Raw genomic sequence first — 19,350 nt, forward strand, 5'->3', positions numbered from 1 at the left:
GACAACGGTTAGTCATAGGCTTGCAGAATTTTCACCAAAGTGAACATGTCTGCCATTTGACAATGCGATTGTGGGTGGCACACCTGCATGGACTGCAATTTGTTGGTGGGTACCACGAAGGCACTCCACCCCCACCGTGCCTTGTCCTGCACAAAAATGGGTCAAGAGGGAAAGGCACAGTTATATCATGCACATATGGGATAGACATCATATTACACTAAGTCTAGGCACTAAACCAACAGATATTGCTCACAAGCATGCTTAGAAATTCAGCTAAAGAGAGCATGTCCGCTACAATACAATGCAACCATTTTTGGCATACCTGAATTAACCGCAATGTTTTAGAGGGCACTGAGAAAGTACTTGCTGCCCCCAGTTTCCACCTGCAGACAATACATGAAATGTGTGGAGAGCAATGGGGAAATTGAGACATACAAAGTACACATTCAATGGTACAATACTTCTAACTTTACGTCAATGATTACTATTATGCTTACTGGCCTTTGTTGATATGGAAAGAGCATTGATGCAGCAATAGCAAGTAATCTCATAGTCAGTCTAGGTAGACCCTTTTTTGTACATTTCAATGACTCATACATCTCTGCTTTGAAGTGTTGAAGGCATACAAAGTATGGACTGACTCTTTCATTTAGTTATACTTCATTAATACTTTTATCAATGGCATCTGGTTGAATGCCACAGTTGTATAACCATTGTCAGATTAGTGGAATATCTTTTGGTAAAACATACAGTGTGGTGCCTGGCTTCATGGTATGTGCAGTGTCGGCATAGCAATTGATGATGCCGGCTGGCATTTTACTAACAAAGCAAATTTTGCAATTTAAAAAAAAAACAAGACATATTTTACAATAAACTATAATGCGACTGTCAAAATGAGTCTAATACAAAAATCATACCACTCTTCATTCATCTTTCGAAAGTCCAAATGATGAATATCCTATTTCCAATTGTATCTACAAAGTAGGCCAGGATTCATATTATGCGATTCATACACTTTTGAAATTACAACATGGCTGGATCCTGGATGCGTAATTATTTGACTTTTATCTATTTTACTCATCTGTCTTGGCCCTGCAAGACACATGATGTGTATAGACGTTTAGAGCTGTGGGCGGTGTGACGATTCACAGGATCTCATCACTTCTCCCCAGGGGGAAACCCTTCTCTGTGAAGCTAGGGAGGTGAGGCCGCTACCCAATAGTCCCCCTAGAGGTGGACATGACAGCTCTGTAAAGGAACTTCCTAATCCCTTTTCCCTTGGGACCAAGTCCCTGTCAGAAATCCCTGATAACACTACTGTTTGTTATAGCAATATCTCTTCCATCTTTGACTCACAAATTAATATGACCCAGATGAAGAAGAGCCAAAGAAACCTGCAGAGTAAAAACAGGCTTCCTTACCAAGGTACTGAGAAGAGTTGGCCCTAAGGAGGCAGAAAGTTTATCTCAACAACAATAAAGAAGGACTTTGACTTTACGATGGGCAGGATCCAGCCAGAGGAAATACAGAGCGAGAAAGGACTGGGAAAGATGGAGAGCAGCCGACCTGAATGCAGCCCAGCCCGGGAAATACAAATCTGGGAACACAAAGCTGCAGGATCACTGATCCGCAGTGGCTGGGATATCCAAGCACAGTTGGCGGAGCACTGTGGTGGAAGCCATGCTCCTGACCAGTGGAAGAGTGAGAGTGAAGCACACAGTGGCATGAACTCAGGGACGTGGAACAGGTAATGGGAGTAGCGGGAGACCTGGAATGGGCATGAGGCAGATCAACAGTCAATCGAACCTCTGGAGTAATCTCCCTCGTCGCAGTAGTGACACCCATAGACTCAAGAGTCAAGAGGGCCTTGGGAGTGATCTACCTCATTAAAGTAGTGATATCCAGAGAACCAAGAGAGCCCTCGTCCCAGTAGGGATATTCAAGGATTTAAGAATCAAGAATGCATTGCATCCGGAGGTATCTCCCTAGTCACAGTGATTATCCAAGTAAAAGAAAAGGGCACTAGACAACAAGAGACGTCTGGAAGTAATAATGTACTAAGACCGGGAAGAATTGCTGGAGTTGTAAAGCAAACTTTCAAGAGCCCTTGGGAAGAAGTAAGAGAATTTTGAGGACTATTGCAAAAAACTATCCCAATACAACCCTCAAGGTGTTGTGAAGAACCTGAGGGTGTTTCACTGCTCAATCCCCGGGCATCCCTTATTCAGGTGGCCAGGGTAAGGGCCTTTGCTATTGGATCCCAACCCTGGGGTGGACAAGCGAGGGAGGATCACCTGGTTAGGGCAGTCCTTGGGGAGTGGGGAAGAAACGCCGGGAGGTGAGACATGGTATCGCCCATTTGCTGACAATTGTTTACCCCACATTCTCTCTACATTTATGGGATACTACAACTCCCATAATTCCCCTACTTTCTGTGTCAGCCCAACTACTGAGATGAAGAAGAGGAAGACTGAGATAAGGAAGATTACCACTAGTAATATGCAATGGCCCTGACCCAGTAATGAGGCCAGGCAGGGTCAGGCACTCAGTCATAATCACACAGACCTGAAACACATTGACAACTACGCAGAGTATAAGAGGTGGAGCATAGAATCACTCAGAGAGCGAGTTGGAGCCCGAGAAGGAACATCAGTTGGAGGTCGAGCAGGCAGGTGAACTGGGTCTCTCAGGTACCCCGAAATCTGTCAGCGGAGAACAAAGCACCAAGATGCTGAGGGCGTGAGAGGTGGAAAGGCTGCAGAAAGCATGGCGAGGGAGCCGTGTCCCGAAGGAGCCAGAAGGGGGTTGCTTGAGGAAAGAAACTCCAAAGAGAAATCCTGGCACAGGTGCTCATTCCCCTGGGTGTGCGAGAAGGCCCAGGAGTGTCAGAGAGGAAGCAGAGGAGACCCTGATTTCGACAAGCAACAAGCGATAAAGAGAAAGGGAGCCCATTTTGTGAAATGCACAAGGCGCTAGTGAAATACAATGTTGCAAAACGAGGACACACGTATGAAGCTTCAACTGTCCATTGTTGAAAGAGTGTGGTAAGAAACAAAGTGATGCCGAGGCCGTGTGTACGTTTACACGAGTAAAGAGAGACTTTGAGATTGTGAATTACTGAGGGCTCGAAGCACAAGCAAAGGTGAAATAAGAACCGTTATGTTTGTGGAATTAGGAAGAGGGTCTGGGCCCCGTAATGAGAATGGATAAGAGGGTCTGGGACCCACAAGGAGAATTGTGAAAGATAGTGCCGGGGCATGACCAAGTGAAGATTGTGAAAGATAGTGCCAGGCGCATGACCACGTGAAGTATAATGCGAAGAGCACAAACTGTATAGACGGCCTTAGTAACAGAGTGGTCCCGCACAGGGCCGAGCAAGATACTGTGCATTTGCAAAAGACTCTGTAACTCTGCTATGATTTAAAGAAGTGCCAAGGGCCCAATTGTGTGAAATCCTCACTGACAGAGTGCGCCCGCACAGAGCTAGTGAATACTGTGCGCTTGCGAAGGTCTCTGTCACGCAACCCATTGAAGGATTGTTGAACTGTTGGGAAAGGGAACCCCAGTGTGAAACAAGTATTGAACTGTTGGGTAAGGGAACCCTAGTGTGAAACAAGTATTGAGCTCTTGGGGACGGGAACCTCAAAAGTGAAACATTTTGAGCTGATACAAAACCAGGTGAGGGAAGCCTGAGTGAACTGCATGCTGTTGAACTGTGTGAATTCCAAGCCAGACGAGAGAAGACTGGAAGTTCTATTATGGATGATTTTTATGAGAGGAAATTATGTTAATCTGATATATTTTATTGTATTATTTTATATTCAGACTGTGGATATTTTAAGTTGTTTTGAGTAAGGTATCAGATGATGTAATGATGTTTTTACTTTTTATATGATGTATTTGATGTTTTCCTTTAAAGGTGTAATTGCAATGTTGTATGTTTGTGTGTTATACAAAGCCCAAGTTGTCTGAATGTATATTAATAAAATCTGAAATATGATTTCTTGAAGGAGTAGGTTTTCCACGTATTCTGTCGGGTCTCTTCCTTCAATACCTTCCGGAAGCCCCAATATTCTGATGTTGATTCGGCGCGAGCTCCCTTCTGCATCTTCTGCGCGGTCCTGCAGCGTTTTCATTTGGGAGGTCAACTCTTGGACAGTGTTCTCTAGCTCCCTGGTCTTGGAGGCAGTTTGTTGGAGTTTGTGTTCCGGCCCGCCCACTCTGCCAGCTAGGTTATGGAGATCTTGGTGCAGAAGGCTCATGTCGCATTTAATTTCCCCTATATGCGTTACCATTGAAGTGCGCATGGCTGCAATCGCTTCTAAGATCGCATTTCGTTCTGTGTTTTGCTGTGTCTCTGCTACTGCGCCTTCGGATGGCTCCTCCGGTTTTTGAGGGTTTGCCACAGGGTCTGTCTTTTTCGAATAGCTGTCCATTATCACCTGCCTGGGCTGCGCCTTGGCTTGTTTCTGATGTGCCAATAACTTTTTCTTGCCATCTGGCATTTGAGGGAAGGTGGTAATTCCTTATATGAGGTATAACTTGAGGATTCTGTTGTGACAGCCTTGAGTTTGTGGGCATTTTGCAGGTGGTGCAGGCTACTCGCTTTATAGGGCACCGTGATTTCCTATGTCTGGGCACTTCTATGGCAGGAGTCTACGTGGAGGCCGTTTCAGTATTTGGTTCCCATCCGCAGCCAACTTTGACTTGTGGTTTGTGGTGGCTTGCCGTTCTGGGGTTCTCTCCCTTCACTATCTCTGCCATTTGTGCTGGTGCTGCATGAGATGACCTATCGGTGCTCCTATGTTGCTTCTTAGTGCTGGTCACAGCCTTCTTGGGTTGATTAGCTTAATTGCATCGCACTGGATTTGGTAGCTCTAACAGGCACCACGCAGGTGGGTTGGATGCAGTGCGGTGTCTTATGAGCTCCGCTGGCGGCCCTTGTGTGTCTGGGGTATTAGTACTCACCTCCAGCTGTTGTATAGTCCCTAGTAGTGCTGGGCTACTCTGCGTGCCTCTGTGTTAGAGCTCTGACATGGACCAACGTCCTTTGTTATTCTAGGCTGTTGCCCTCCAGTCTGTTGCCGTCTTTATTGCTTAGGTGTTATTCCCTGGTGTCACGTCACCACCAGACTCACCCTTGCCGTGCCGTGCTGCCTCTTTGTGCATGGGGGCTAGTGAGGCACTACAACTGTGTTCTAGCAGACCATGGACCTGGTCTATGCTGTTGTGCATGCTGGTTAGGAGGGTCTGTCGGGGGCGCACCTAGGTCCAATTACTGCTGCCTGCTTCCTCACCCCGCTTCCCCTGTGGCAATATGGGAGACGGGTCAGCGGCTTGACGCGTGCCCCAGCCCAGGAGGGGTTCAATGTCACAATGGGAGATCGGGGTTCTTGTGGTTGCTTCGCAGGGCACCAGGCTCCCCGCCAACGGTTTCGGCTACTACCCGAGTCCGCTCATCGCCGGCTACTCTTATGCTGCCCTCTGGTGTCAGCACCACCCTCTGCTTCGCTCCTGCGCCCTTACTGCTCACCCCTCGGCCAGGGGAGTTTCAGCAGCTGGTCGGCTGGTACGCTGCTGCCCAGGGCGATTTGTCTGGTCCTCGGTCACAGTCAGCAGTGCTTCAGGCGCAGTTGCTTCCCATCACCACGTAGGTCCATGCCATTTTGTGCTCCCGTCTTCCTGCTCTGCTCCACTGTTCTCAGCCCAGAGATGCATGACTCCAGTCAGGAGCGCTAATATGCTGCCTTGTAGTCTGCTACACCTTTAATTACCATCGGATTGTAGAGATTTTGCCGCTTATACCGTTAACAGGATCAAGTTATAAGGATCGAGCAGGAGAGCTTCTTGAGGCACGTCTGCGTCACATGCCGGCTGGCTACGCCCCCTCCCCGCGCAATACATTATTAAGGTTCAGGAGATGTGGCGTGTGGAAACGGGGGACCAGTGGGACCGGTCGGTTCCTCTTGCATTTCGTTATCAAAGGGTTTTACCCAAGGAAGTTCAGAAGGCTCTCAACAAAATAGTGGGCATTGAAGTGAAAGGGCGGGCTGAGATTCAAACAATAATAATACACCATTGCAAGAGAATAAAGGAGTGAGAAAATGAAAGGGTCCAGAGGCTGCTGGCTGAGGAAGCGAAACTTGTACAGAAAAAGTTAGCAAAAATAGCAGTTGAAGGGGTGGTATCATCAAATGTGCAAATGGAGGTGGCAGAACAGACCTTGGTACCTCCAGACATGAGAATAGCAGCGTTTTGGCCAGGAGGAGGTCAAAAACATTGGGGAGTCGGACCTCAGTACCCCTACCCCGAGTTGCAGCACGGAGGTCAGCAGCGTGGGAGGAGCGTGTTCAGAGAGGGAAGAGGGGAATTTGGAGGTATGGGACCCCTCGCAATGCTGGAGCTGTGGGAAGGGGGGACTTTTTTCAAGGGAATGGAGGAGCAGGCAGGGGGTGGGATGCAATCCTTATAGCAATTATTGCCCACAGCCCCAGTACCAACCTCAGATACACCTCACATGGCCAATCTCCTTATCATATGAAATACATCAGGTCTACACTCAACTACCGCCACGACCCCGAGGTGCTCAAGGACAGAACCCTCAGATGACACAACCACCAATGCCCCAACATAACGCCATGTACAGGGGTAGCACGCCCTAGTACTCTGAGGTGTGAGCATAGTGGAGAACAACCCATTCATGTTCCCTGGCACCACACTTACCCTGACTAGGACAGTCCACAGAGAACTCTTGCGTGCCCAGTGCTGTCCATGACAGTCCACCCTGATGAGGAACCCTTGGTGGCTGCTGAGATAGGTAATAAGCAATTCATCTTCATGGTTGACACAGGTGCCACTAAATCATGCATCAGTGAGGGAAACTTCCTATTATCAGGTGAAACTTCTGACACGCATGGCTTATCTGGTGCTATCGCCATGGTTCCCTAAACAAAAGAACTTGATATCAGAATAGCAGGAAAGTTGGTGCGTGCACCTTTGTTGTATTCTGAGAGTTGCCCGATAAATGTTTTGGGGCAAGACCTGTTAGGCAAATTGCTGTGACCATCTCTTTCACAAAGAATAGTGGCGCCACTCAGGGAATGTGTGCAGACAGTGATTTGTGGTATTCCTGTCGACCCTGATTTGTTTGTTTACGGCACAACAGTACTTTTTGAGGCAGTGCCCCAAATGAGCAAGGCTTGTTGGGGAGTGCCATCTGACTTCATTTTACGGCCTGTGGTTACCTTTGCATTAGTGGCAGGGACAATACTATCCCTGGACATACATGGTCTGGTAGTGTCACCTAAATGTATTGTTGTGATTGGGACCGACTCAGAGGGGTGCAAGTGGCACGCAGTGTTGTGTATTGACCCTACAATGCCTCTCAGGGAAGTGACTGATGCAGACGTGTTTGAAGATAGACTAGATGGTGGCGAAATTATACTAGCGATTTCTATTCCTTTCAGGGTCGGACTGGGACAAGAAATAGGGCCGGGCACCTAAAAATAAAGTGGCCTGTCCCTCGCCTAAAAAAGAGGGGCCCTAAAAGCATCATCCGTGAATCACGTCAATTCACAAGTTTGCATGCATTGGAAATATAACCAAATGAGCGACTACACCTGCTGCAGAAATCTGTGGAGGCATGTTATGGTATCAGGTGTGACCTGCCATACAGAGGCATCCCACATCCTGTAAGCTGGACTTGAGTACCTGGCACACACTGACAACATCTACCCCACTTCGTTGGTGCCAACTGGTACCACTGGTGATCCCACAACTCTCTGAACTTGCAGGGCATAGCTCCTGCAAGAACAGGTTATGCTTGATAGCATGCACCAGTATGATAATCCAGTGGGTGAACACACCTGCTGCAGAAATCTGACAAATTAGTTGTGTGTTGCACAGGCATCACCCGCCGTTAGAGAAGAATTACAGATGCACCCCATGTTCTGGATGTGATTACCTGGGCTGGCCCACGCTGCCTGAATGTACCCGTCTCCATTGGTGCTACCGGGTACCCCAAGGCAATCCGACAACCCACCACAGCAAGAACAGGCTATGCATGAGGAGTGGGTTAATACATGTGTTGTACAATTCTGAGACTGTGATGTGTGCAGTGGTGGAAGTGGAAAAAATAACTAGTGGTACTCTGGCTGGATCCAAAAGGAGGGAGCGGGATGGCCAAACAGCTGGTGGAGTGGGTGGGGGGAATGGACTAGGAGGATCACAAACATTAGCTGAGCAGTAAAGCGCCACTCTTCAAATTTGATCACATACCTTCCAAGCTTGACTGGGTACAAATAGTTTGGATACCAAGGCTTTCAGTTAGAATGTTTTATAGAGTTTACTTACAAAAAACAGAAATGGCATAATCGAGCCACATGACAACATGTAAATCCTTATAGCATCATGTTAAGCCAAAAGAATATCATTGTGGTTTTAATTTTCACATCCTGAATAGTAAACTATAAGTCCCGGAATGCAAGATAATGCCAACCAGAAAAATCTATGTAAACGCACTGTACTTTCAGTGATTTAAGACATGCAATAAAATAAGTTGTGTAATAAACTCCGATATGGAGATACTTTGTCACAAACTTCCAGCTCACCCAACTCCCGTCTGCCCATCCATCCATCCATGGATCCATTAATATATACACCAGCCTATACAGTCCATCCATCCATCCGTAGATCAGGTCTCTCCGTAGCGCATAAAGGAATTCAGGTGGGAATGCATGAACCCTGAAGAGCATTTTTTTTTAAACAGGTGCTTTTGGTCGGTGAAGCTCCGTTTCTGGCACACAGATAGCTGCATCATAAGAGCAGCAGATTAAATATGTTAACTTTGTGTCTCAATGCTCAATATTTATGGATCAAACAGATACCGGTGATAAGATTTAGAAATTAGATGCCAACAAAAGAAAATGGTTAGTACATTGTGATAATGAGGAAATTCTAAGATTGATCAAAAAAGTAGTAAATCCCGAGCGCCTGGCCCTGATGGCATATCCAATGCCCTTATGAAGGAAACACCAGAGAAATGAGCAGATTTCTGTGAAATACTATTTACGAGAATATTCCTGAAAAGAAAAAATCCTACATTGTAGAAATCTGCCATAATAATAATAATAACGATTTTTAAATAGGGAACTAGAATAATACCAGAAAATTATAGACCCATCGCGTTGCTTGACGTGGTGGGAACATTTTTCGCAAGTGTCATCCGCCAAAACACCTGGAAGCCTGGATCGAGTCTTCAAACTCGATGGATAAGAGACAAACAGGTTTTGTAAAATGTGTGGGTTGTAACCTGAACCTTCCAATTCTACACTTGCTGAAACAATTAGCAGAAATTACAAAAACAAAATTATACATGGCAAGTGTAGACTTAAATCAGGCGTTCGATAGCATAAATCGTTCACTACTATGGGAAAAATTGAAGAAAGGATGTCCATCTGACCTGATAGAGATAATGAGAGAACTTTACTCTGGAACGAATATGCGGATAAGATTAGATCAGAAAGGAACCTTGTCACAGAAAATATTAACAATTAGAGGGCTGAAACAAGGTTGCCCATTATCCGCTATTCTATTCAAATTTTTCCTGGAAGACATCAATGAAGATTTGTCACATCAGAAAACATTTCCACCAAAAATTAATGGCAATAATGTAGGATGGTTACTTTATGCGGATGATGTAGTTTTACTAGATCAGACATGCATAGGGTTACAGAGAAATAAGTATGTAGAAAAAACTAATTGAGAGTTAATGTTAATACATCAGCTATTATGATATTTGGAGGCAAAAGATAAGATCTCAAGCATTCGTGGGTCTTGGGTAAAAAAACTATATCCTGTCTGAGAGCAGAAATACCTAGGAGTAATAATAAACCAGTTTAAAACTGAGAAACCATGGATAGAGAATATAAAGAAAACATTACAACAACTAACAGCACAGGCAAAGTTACTGGACAAACAATTTGGTAAGTTTACACTGACTCCAATAATACATTTCTTTAATCAAAAATTAACACTGGTTATAATTTATTGAGCAGAGTCATGTGATGAGTTAGGTGAAGAGATCTGGAAATGGTGTGAAGGTTACTTCTGGAAGAACCTATTGAGATTGCCAAATGCACCTCCAGTTGCTGTTATACGACATGAATTAGAATTAACTTCCTTAAGAGCTAATATCACATGGAATAAACTCCCATTATACAGAAAAGTGATACAAGAATTCAGTGCTTCTCAATATGAGATTTTTAAATAAAGAAAAGATCAAAAAGAAGATCAAATGTTGGGAAAATGGAAGTCAATTTCCTCACATATATACGCAATCGCTTTAAAAATCATACATTTTTTAGTGAAAAAAGATAAATGGGTGTTGCCCAGGACAACTATTGGTCCCTGGGAATCAAAACATGACACACAACAACATGTGAAACAAGATAGTGGGACAAGACGTTGTGTCATAGATCGACACTGCAGTGTTTCGGCCAACAATAGCGATTGATTGGAGCTTGGAGCACCGCCGCCTGAAGAGGGACTGACTCAGCTCTTTTGCAATCTGTGGCCTTACTTTGCCATTCATTGACGCCGACACACACTGGCCGCCACACCGTGCCCAGGCTACCACGTGGGAACCCTGTTACTCCCACACCCTTAGGCCGTGTACTTATCACACCGCCTCGCCAATGACCCCCTGCGGAAGCTGAGGGATCAGCCACAAAGTTTCACCGCCACATTTCTTTGACGATACCACACGGACAGAGAATCCCTCGCCCTAATCCTGAAGAAGGCCACCCCACCAACAAGCTCCAATCAATCGCTATTGTTGGCCGAAACACTACAGTGTCGATCTATGACACAACGTCTTATCCCACTATCTTGTTTCACATGATGTTGTGTGTTATGTTTTGAGACCCAGGGACCAATAGTTGTCCTGGGCAACACCCATTCATATTTTGTCACAAAAAAAATGTATGATTTTTAAAGAGATTGTGTATATATGTGAGGAAATTCCCTCTATACTTTAGAGGGAGGTACTCAGCAGTACCCCCACACCGTGAAAGCAAAAAAACTGTCAGTTTCTGTCTTTGGTTTGATAAGAAGAGAATGTACTAAAACGGAATTGTTTCCTTAAAAATTAAATATATCTATTAAGAACTCGCTGTTTGATCTCACACCCTGATTTTTTTGATATATAAAAAGTGTGCTCAGCGCTGACAGAATGAGCCACGTTTCAAGAGAGCTAAAACTGCACAGAACTAATCTTTGGCCCTGCTTTTCCTTGCACTAATTAAACGTATCTTTTCATCAGAAGCATACACATTGAATCACCCTTCTCCAATCTGCCTACCTATCCATTGTGAACCAGAAGGTACTCTCCCCAGAGAACCAGACCTGATGCATCCGCAGATTAATAATTGTTGGAATGCCTCATCTACCCATTGTTGTCATTTGATTGGTGACATAAAGCGACGATTTTTTGTGCACATGTCAAGATATTAGTCATCATGTGGAATGTGCTGTGTTGCTGACCTGCACCGACCATAAAGATCACCTCATGTAAAGGGAAGTTTAGAAATTTAAAAAATGTATACATATGCAGTGTGTTTGTTGCGTCGCAAATTGATTGATCCCAGCACATGGCGGGCGAGTCCCTCCAAAACATCTCTACGGTCGGAGACCTGGTCTCGGCCGATTTGAATTAACATAAAGCGCCCCGACTTTTGGAGGTGTGTAGTCCTTTTAAACGCGCTGCTATTTACTTTGCTGAGTGGATTCCTGCCTCTTTCATTCCTATGCAGGCCTACTCCTCTTTCGAATGCCTCGTCTGCAGTCTCGCTCTCTCTCCTAGCCATTCCCTTACTGTGGCTACCATCTATCGGCCACCTGGTCAGATCTCCTCCTTCCTCTCTGAGTGGGCAGACCTCTCCTCTTACCTCCTGGTCTCGACCACTCCACTCCTCCTTCTTGGTGACTTTAACATCCACCTGGATGCTTCCTGTCCTTCATCTGGACTCTTTCGCGACCTCTGCAACTCTCTCTCACTCTCTATCCTCCACTCTGGCCCAACTCACTCGGCAGGTCACACTATGGATGTTCTGATCGCTACAGATCTTCCCCTTTCTATCCCTCTCACCACTCCTCTCTCCAGGATTGATCACTTTCTCCTTTCCTCCCAGCTCACTCTCTCCACCCCTCAGGCCAAGCCAACTCCAGCAGTGTCCTCTACCTTCTCGGTTATCCGACCCCGGAAGCGTGTGTCAGTTGAAGCTTTTGCCGCCTTTTTCTCAACCCCCCTCCTCCTTCGGCTGACTCACAAGCTGACACAGCCCCTTCTATGCTCCACGCTCCTATATCTGATACTCGTGATGTTCTTGCCCCTGTCATGAGGATCCGCTTGAAGCCCAAAGCTAAATGCAACTCCTGGTACGACTCAGACCTTGTCACCCGTAAATGAAAGAGCAGGGTGGCAGCGGAAATGGCTTGCTTCCTGTACATCCCATGACAAACAGGCCTACCGCCTGCTTCAAAGGCAATACTGGCTCTCTGTCCGCACCAAGAAGATAGCCCTCATAAAAGCCTGCATCTCTGCGGCATCCAACAACTCGGCCGAACTGTTTAAAATCTGCAAGGAGCTGCCAATCCTGCTGCAGTCTCTATCCCTCCTGTCCCCTCCCAGGCCCTCTGCAAAGCCCTGGCTTCTCATTTCATCTCTAAAACTCAGGACATCCTGTCACCTCTCTCTTCCTCTCCTCTTCCTCCCTCTACTCTCCTCTCCTCTCCTCTCTCCATCTGGCCCCCCTGTGGCCACCCCTCCCCCCTCTTTCTCTGCCTTTCCCCTGTTCTCCCCAGACAAGGTTTCTAGACAAGTCCGATCTATGAAAGTCTCGTCAAAACAGGTTCTCCCCTGTTCCTCTAAAACCATCAAGGACCACATTGGCACCCTGGCTCCTGCTTTGGCTGACTTCCACAACCACTCCTTCACCACTGGAGTCTTCCCTTCCCCCCGAAGCACTCCCTTGTGCACCCTCTTCTTAAGAAACCCTTAGCCGACCCCTCCTGCCCTGCTAACTACCGCCCAATCTCCATCACTCCTTTCCTGGGCACACTCCTGGTAAAGCTGGCCATCTCTCAGCTTAATCTTCACACTGAATTGGTTGGTTGTCTCCATGACCATCGGTCTGGCTTCAGAGCTGCTAGAAGCACAGAAACTGCTCTCCTGAACATCCGTGAAGACCTGCTCTCCAACCTTGACTCCAATACCCCCTGTATCCTCATTTTACTTGATCTCTCTTCTGCCTTTGACACGGTCCACCATGCCATCCTGCTCAACTGTCTCTGTGATAACCTGGGAATCACGGATCAGGCCCTGGCTTGGCTGACCTCATTCCTCTCTGTTTGACCCTCCCAGGTCCAACTTGGGTCCTTCCTCTTCTCTATCTATACCTCTACCTGTGGTGTTCCCCAGGGGTCTAACCTCTCTCCCTGGCTGTTCAACTAAACTTGGCACTTCCTGCCCAGTGCATTGCCGCTCTGCCCCAACTTTCAGTGCTTGCGGATGACACTCAGCTCATTTTCAGGGTCCCTTCCTCCACCTCCCCTCCTTCTCTCATCTCTGAGGGCTATCCAGGAGTGGTGCGCCACCAATGATCTCTGCCTTAATGTCAGTAAGACTGAGATTCTCCTCATCGGCAAACCTGCTCCCTCCTTTCCTCTCGCTCTGTGGCTGGCCTCTCTTGGCCCTTCTCCCACCTGTGAGGCTAAAAACCTCAGGGTCATTTGACTTCATTCTATCCTTCTCTTCTCACATCTCTGACGTCTCTAAGAAGTCACACTACCAGCTGCATCTCCTCAGAGGTATTCTTCCTTTCCTCTCCTTCTCCCAGAACCTCACTGCCTCCAGAGCTGTGGTTCTTTCTAGGCGGGGGTACTGCAACAGCCTCTTTCTAAATCTGCCTGCTTCTACTCTCTGCCCTCTTCAGCTCATCCAGAACAGGACTGCAAGACTTGTCCTTAGCCTCAAGCCCAGGGATCGTATCTCTCCAGGACTGAAATCTCTTCACTGGCTCCCAGTGGCAGCAGGGATTAAGTTCAAAACCCTCTGCATTGCCCACAAGGCCTCCTGGGGCCTCAATACATCCAACTCTCTCTTCCTAAATATCTTCCTTCTTGAGCTCTTCGCTCATCCACCTCCAACTCCTTCAGGGTCAGTCGCTTCTCCAAGCAATGAGTCAGAGGTAGATCTCTTTTTTTCGGCTCTGATTCCATCTGGAACATCCTCCCTGGCTCCCTGAAACTTGAGGAGAACCATTTCCAGTTCCGGAAGCACCTCGAGACCTTCCTCTTTGCTTCTGCTTTCTCTCCTCCTCTCCCCTGCTGAACTCCTCACTGAAACGGCACTGGTCACCTGCTTACCCTCTGATCTCGGGCCCAGGTCCCCTCCCCCTCCAGCTGCACAGCTGCACTGCCTCCCGGGCAACCCCTGTACTTGGGGGCTGTTTCTATATCCCTACAGTCCCCCCAGCTCCTGATACTTGATGTCTGCACTTACCCCTGCACTTGCCACAAGCTGGCCGCACTTTTACCTATTGTTTTTATTTATTCTTTACTGTTGATCCTATGTATTGCACTGCCCAGTCCCTCTCCCCCCCGCACTTTCCCTTTCCCCCCTCCCCTGTGATTGCGCAATCTCAATGTCACCTGGCCTAGTAAGATCGTTGTCTTTGTCTTCCCTCTGTTCCCCCCCTTGTCTCGTCGTGCCTTGACACACTTGTGTATAGACGTGTTATAAATGCCATATCATATCATACTGCAAAATCGGACAGAGAGAGAGTTACAGAAATGGCAAGCCGCCCAACAGAACTTAATTGTTTTGAAAAAGAAACTAGACTCAGGGCATGATTTCTTGAACTATACAGAATGGAACAAACAATGCACTATATGGTTTATAGTGATAAAGTCGAATGACATAATGTCGAAAGTCATAATGTCTAAAAGAAAAAGTTGAAAAAAAATGTCGAATTTCTTTTTTTGGTTGCTTTTGTTCCCTCCCACCCCCCTTTTTGTAATTTTTTTTTGTTTTACCCCTTTTTTTTACCTCCGGAACCCAAAAAAACATGTAAATTAAAAAATAAAGCATTCAACTTTTTTTTGACATTTTATTTCTTCGACATTATGTCTTTCGACATAATGTTTTTTGACTTATTCACTGCCTACCGTATTATATGTATTAGATCAAATGAATAATTGAACACTGCCATGCGTACACTTTGGCATATTCACTGTTAGAAATGTTGTAAAAGATAAGCAAATGGGGTTTTAGGGTGCATATTGTTTTAAGATTATCGATTGCTACTGTCACGGCTCGCTCCCTTCGCTCCCGTTCCCGCCACTTGGGGGCATGTTTTGGGGCTTCTTCCCTACTGGACATTTCCTCCGAACCTTATGCTACAGTGTCCAGATGAATTGGGAGCGCTAAAACCTTATTTCCCAAATTACTTCCCTTCCGGATCCATTCCAGGTTTTTGGCAGCCAGCATGCTACTGCTACTATAATCAAATGACTATGCTTCCCAGAATGCCTGGCTCACTGCCTCACCTCCTCCCTTGCAGGACAAGGCTGGGTGGAGGATAGGCAACACCTGTGGCTGCAGGTGCAGCAGGCGACACGCCTGAGGGGTGTGCTCGTTAAGCAGCTTTAAAAGCCTCAGTCTGCTTCAGTCCAGCGCTGGTCATTGTTGCAGCGTTCCTGTCGTGACTGGTCCATTGTCCCTTGTTCCTGGTTCCTAGTTTTTGTGCCCAGTTCTAGTTAGTGTTTCTTGTTCCTTGTCCTGGAATTCGTATTTGTATGCCTAATTGATTTCTGCCTTTTGGAAATCCCTTTCTCCCTTTCTCTGTCTGCAGGCAGCCTTTCTCTGAGCTTTCCTTTTGCTGTAGCCCAATTGCCTGTGTTCACTGTTTCCTAGAAATTGCCCTTTGCTACTGAAAGACTTGTTGCATTAATCTTTCCTTTACAGGTTTAGTTTCCTGCCTTTTCACCTTGGATGGGTGGGAAAGTTTCCCTTTTGAAATCGTTTTCACTGCTCCTGATCCTTGCCTTCTATTGGGATCCATGCCATGTTTTCCTTTACACTTTTACATTTATTTCCTATTTTATTATTAGGTATGGGAAGCTGTTGTAACTAGCCCCTGTGTGATTATCTTTTGTTTTCCACACTGTACTATTCCTTCTTGCCTCTTGACTTGGGTTTAGGTATTTAGTCATCCTCACTCTTTGCCTTTACTGCCTTCTGGGTTCTTGTTTGATTTACAGGGTTGTGGGTTAGTACTGACTTCTGAGTGGTCTTTCCGGTCCTCGTGAATACGGACATCCAAGTGGTCTTTCCGGTCTTCGTGAGTACTGGCATTCATGTGGTCATTCCGGTCCTTGTGAGTACTGTTTCCAAATTCCTTATCCAGTACCGTCTAGAGTGTCAGCTTACAGATTCTGTCCCTGCTTGCCCTCTACGTGGGCTTAGCGCTGTCAGTATCTGTAATAGCATAGTGGGTAAGGAGTTTGCCGACTTTCCTTTCAGTCATAAGGAGGTTCTAAGTGCTTACCCTACATTCCTTTTCTTAAAGTGGTATACACGAGTCTTGGGTATTGAATGCACTTTGTTATATTCAAGGTTGTTTACTGTGTATTTTGTGCACATTTCCCCTGCCATATCCATCGCCTTCTTCCTTTCCTGACAGCTACTAGGACATTCCATTCTGTTAAAAAGGCTGTTTTCATAATGTCAAGTTCCATTGAAGTATGTGTTCATTGGGCAATTTGCCCGCTGGGCATGTCATTTAACTCATACACACTCTGCTATCAGGTTCTGGGATTTATTTTCTTGTTCATTCAGTTAACTTAATAAAGGCACATTTTGAACAAATAAATATATTTTTAGATTTACTGGTAGCACTAGGAATACTAGTAACAAGAGAACAAAAGTACATTGCAAAACTGCAAAATAAATGGTGTCCTCTTAGCGGCATCCCTACAGTGACTTCTAAAAGCAGCAATGCTACAACGGGTCTAGGGCGTGGTTGGGTGCTCTGCTTTCTTTCTCCCTTTGGTCCTCAGCACACCTGTCCATTTCAAGGAGTAGCCAGGTAATTTCTATTCATTTTAAAGAGGTTTTAGACAGCGGCGGCTTTAGGGCAATCACTTGTTAATTTAAGTTACTTTACAGCAGGGGTGTATAGGGACTGCCAACGCCTCCCACTTCCACTGAGTATAGATAACATGATAAGCAAATGAAATGTTTCTATTATTGCAGAAATCAGGATTATAGTGCCTTTATTACGGTAGAAAGTGCATATGGCACTGCACATATTTGGGTTAGGATGACCCAGGAAGTGAAGGGTGCTTTAAATATCACACACATACCATAAGTGTATAAAGATATATTACGAATAAGGGATACAAAGTGAGAGATGCTTAAATAAATAAATACTAGCTCTCTGAAGAATAAATACAGTGCCAGACAAAGATATATTTCAAAATATATAACTCAAGTACAAAATGGTTTCCAGGTGTGAGAGACTATGACTCATGCCAAGAGTTTTTAGACAAGCAACAGAGGCTGATACATTGAAGATAGTCTTTGGCAGCATCTTGCAGTGAAGTAATTTGGTTTGTGGGGTTAAAATGTGAACTTATCAGGAAAATCAGACAAGATTAATGATGAAGCCAGATAAATCAAGGGAATCTTGGATACATGTATCTATGTTCTTAATGAGGAGGGCAGAATGTGCTTCATGCAGACCATTTTGAGAGACCAGCTGTATTTTTTGGCACCATATAATAGAGAGTATCTATTTCTTCAACATTATAAGGCACTAACTAACTTGGCAGGACTTCTTAAATCAGGTATAAAGTAGACATTGATGTGATGAAGGTGTTTTTGGCAGAAGTTTAGAACTGTCATAAATGTGTCCAGCAAAGTCTAAAAAAATGTTTGTCCATCAGAGAAAGTTGTGGATGCCAGCTATGACTAATGTGGGCTTGGTGTACACCAGACTATAAAAGCTGAGGAAAGGCAAAATGTCTTTCAGTGTGTCCAGAGCATGTCTTGTAACTACAGCTAATAGAGACTGTTGAGAATCTCGCAGATGTCTGATTTTCTCTTCTCTCTGTCTCTGAGGAATGTTCATGGCTGCCTGGTGTTTAATGGAGGATGGGGACCAGGGCCCTCAGTTCAGGGGTCTCTGCATGGAGTTGATGTACCTCCAGGATGGGGCTTGCAGACGGTCTACAAGCCCAGTCCAGTCCTGCAGAGATAAAAATGCTATAAAGGGTAGATGACCTGGTGTGCCGCAGCCCCTTAATTTTATGTTTTTATCTATACTTACTTTGTGTGATCACGCCGGCCCACATCAGTGCACAAATAATGTCTTCTGCTGTGCACCTCGGCTGGGCTGCAGAGATGGGTTGGGCCAGGCGCAGACTGCTGTTGGCCTGCTGCAGCTCCGAATAGAGGCCTTGTTGTTGTTACACTTGCAAGTTGCATGTGCTTTGCTTTGCCACAGCCAGAGAGCCATAGGCCTACAGGCTGCTGCTCCATGTCAACAGTTCCTTCCTTGCTTCCCAAATGTGTGGGTGGCATGGGGTGTGTCGTGGTGAGTGACCAACCGCACCCAGACCCAGCAGCACATCACACTATGCACATTCGGCCCGTTCACATGATTGGCTGCCAAGCCACATAGCAACAGCAGGCTCCTGGCAGTTGCATGGCCCCTGTCTTGAGGCTCAGAGTGAAGAGGACTCTACTCTAGACAGGCCACCCCATCCACCGCCCTCCCCCAAAACAACCATGCGCACAACACAGGGCAGGAACTGCCCACAGCAGGAGGCAAGCTCTCAGTTTACTCCCTCTGAACACCAAGACAATTTGTTACAATTTGTTGTTTAATCAAAGTCCGTCTTCCTCCTGGTCCCATGCCGGCAGATGGCTGGGGACACACTGCCAGCACGGCCTCAGCTATTGTGTGCATTCATCAAAGGAAGGTTAACTTTTAGTAAGTGTTTAGTGTTAGTGTTAACATTCTTTGATGAATGCCTGCTGCATTCCGTCCGCTGTGCGGCGGCGAGAAACTCAGAGCAATAAGTAACATTTCGGAATCACAAAAATAATGTTATGTTCCAAACAGGCCCCAGGGTGGCTTGTAAAACCAGCCCCAGGCCATCCCCAGTTCAAATTGCATTCTGCCGGGGGCAGAATGCCCGATAGGCTAGTCCGCCCCTGATTCCTTGTGACATTATGGTGTTGTATCAAAAGGTGCAGTGTCCTCTGATGGCTCTCATGGCCCTGCC

Source organism: Ambystoma mexicanum, chromosome 1q (genome assembly GCF_040938575.1).
Source record: "Ambystoma mexicanum isolate Mex_15411 chromosome 1q, UKY_AmexF1_1, whole genome shotgun sequence".
Classification (NCBI taxonomy): Eukaryota; Metazoa; Chordata; class Amphibia; order Caudata; family Ambystomatidae; genus Ambystoma; species Ambystoma mexicanum.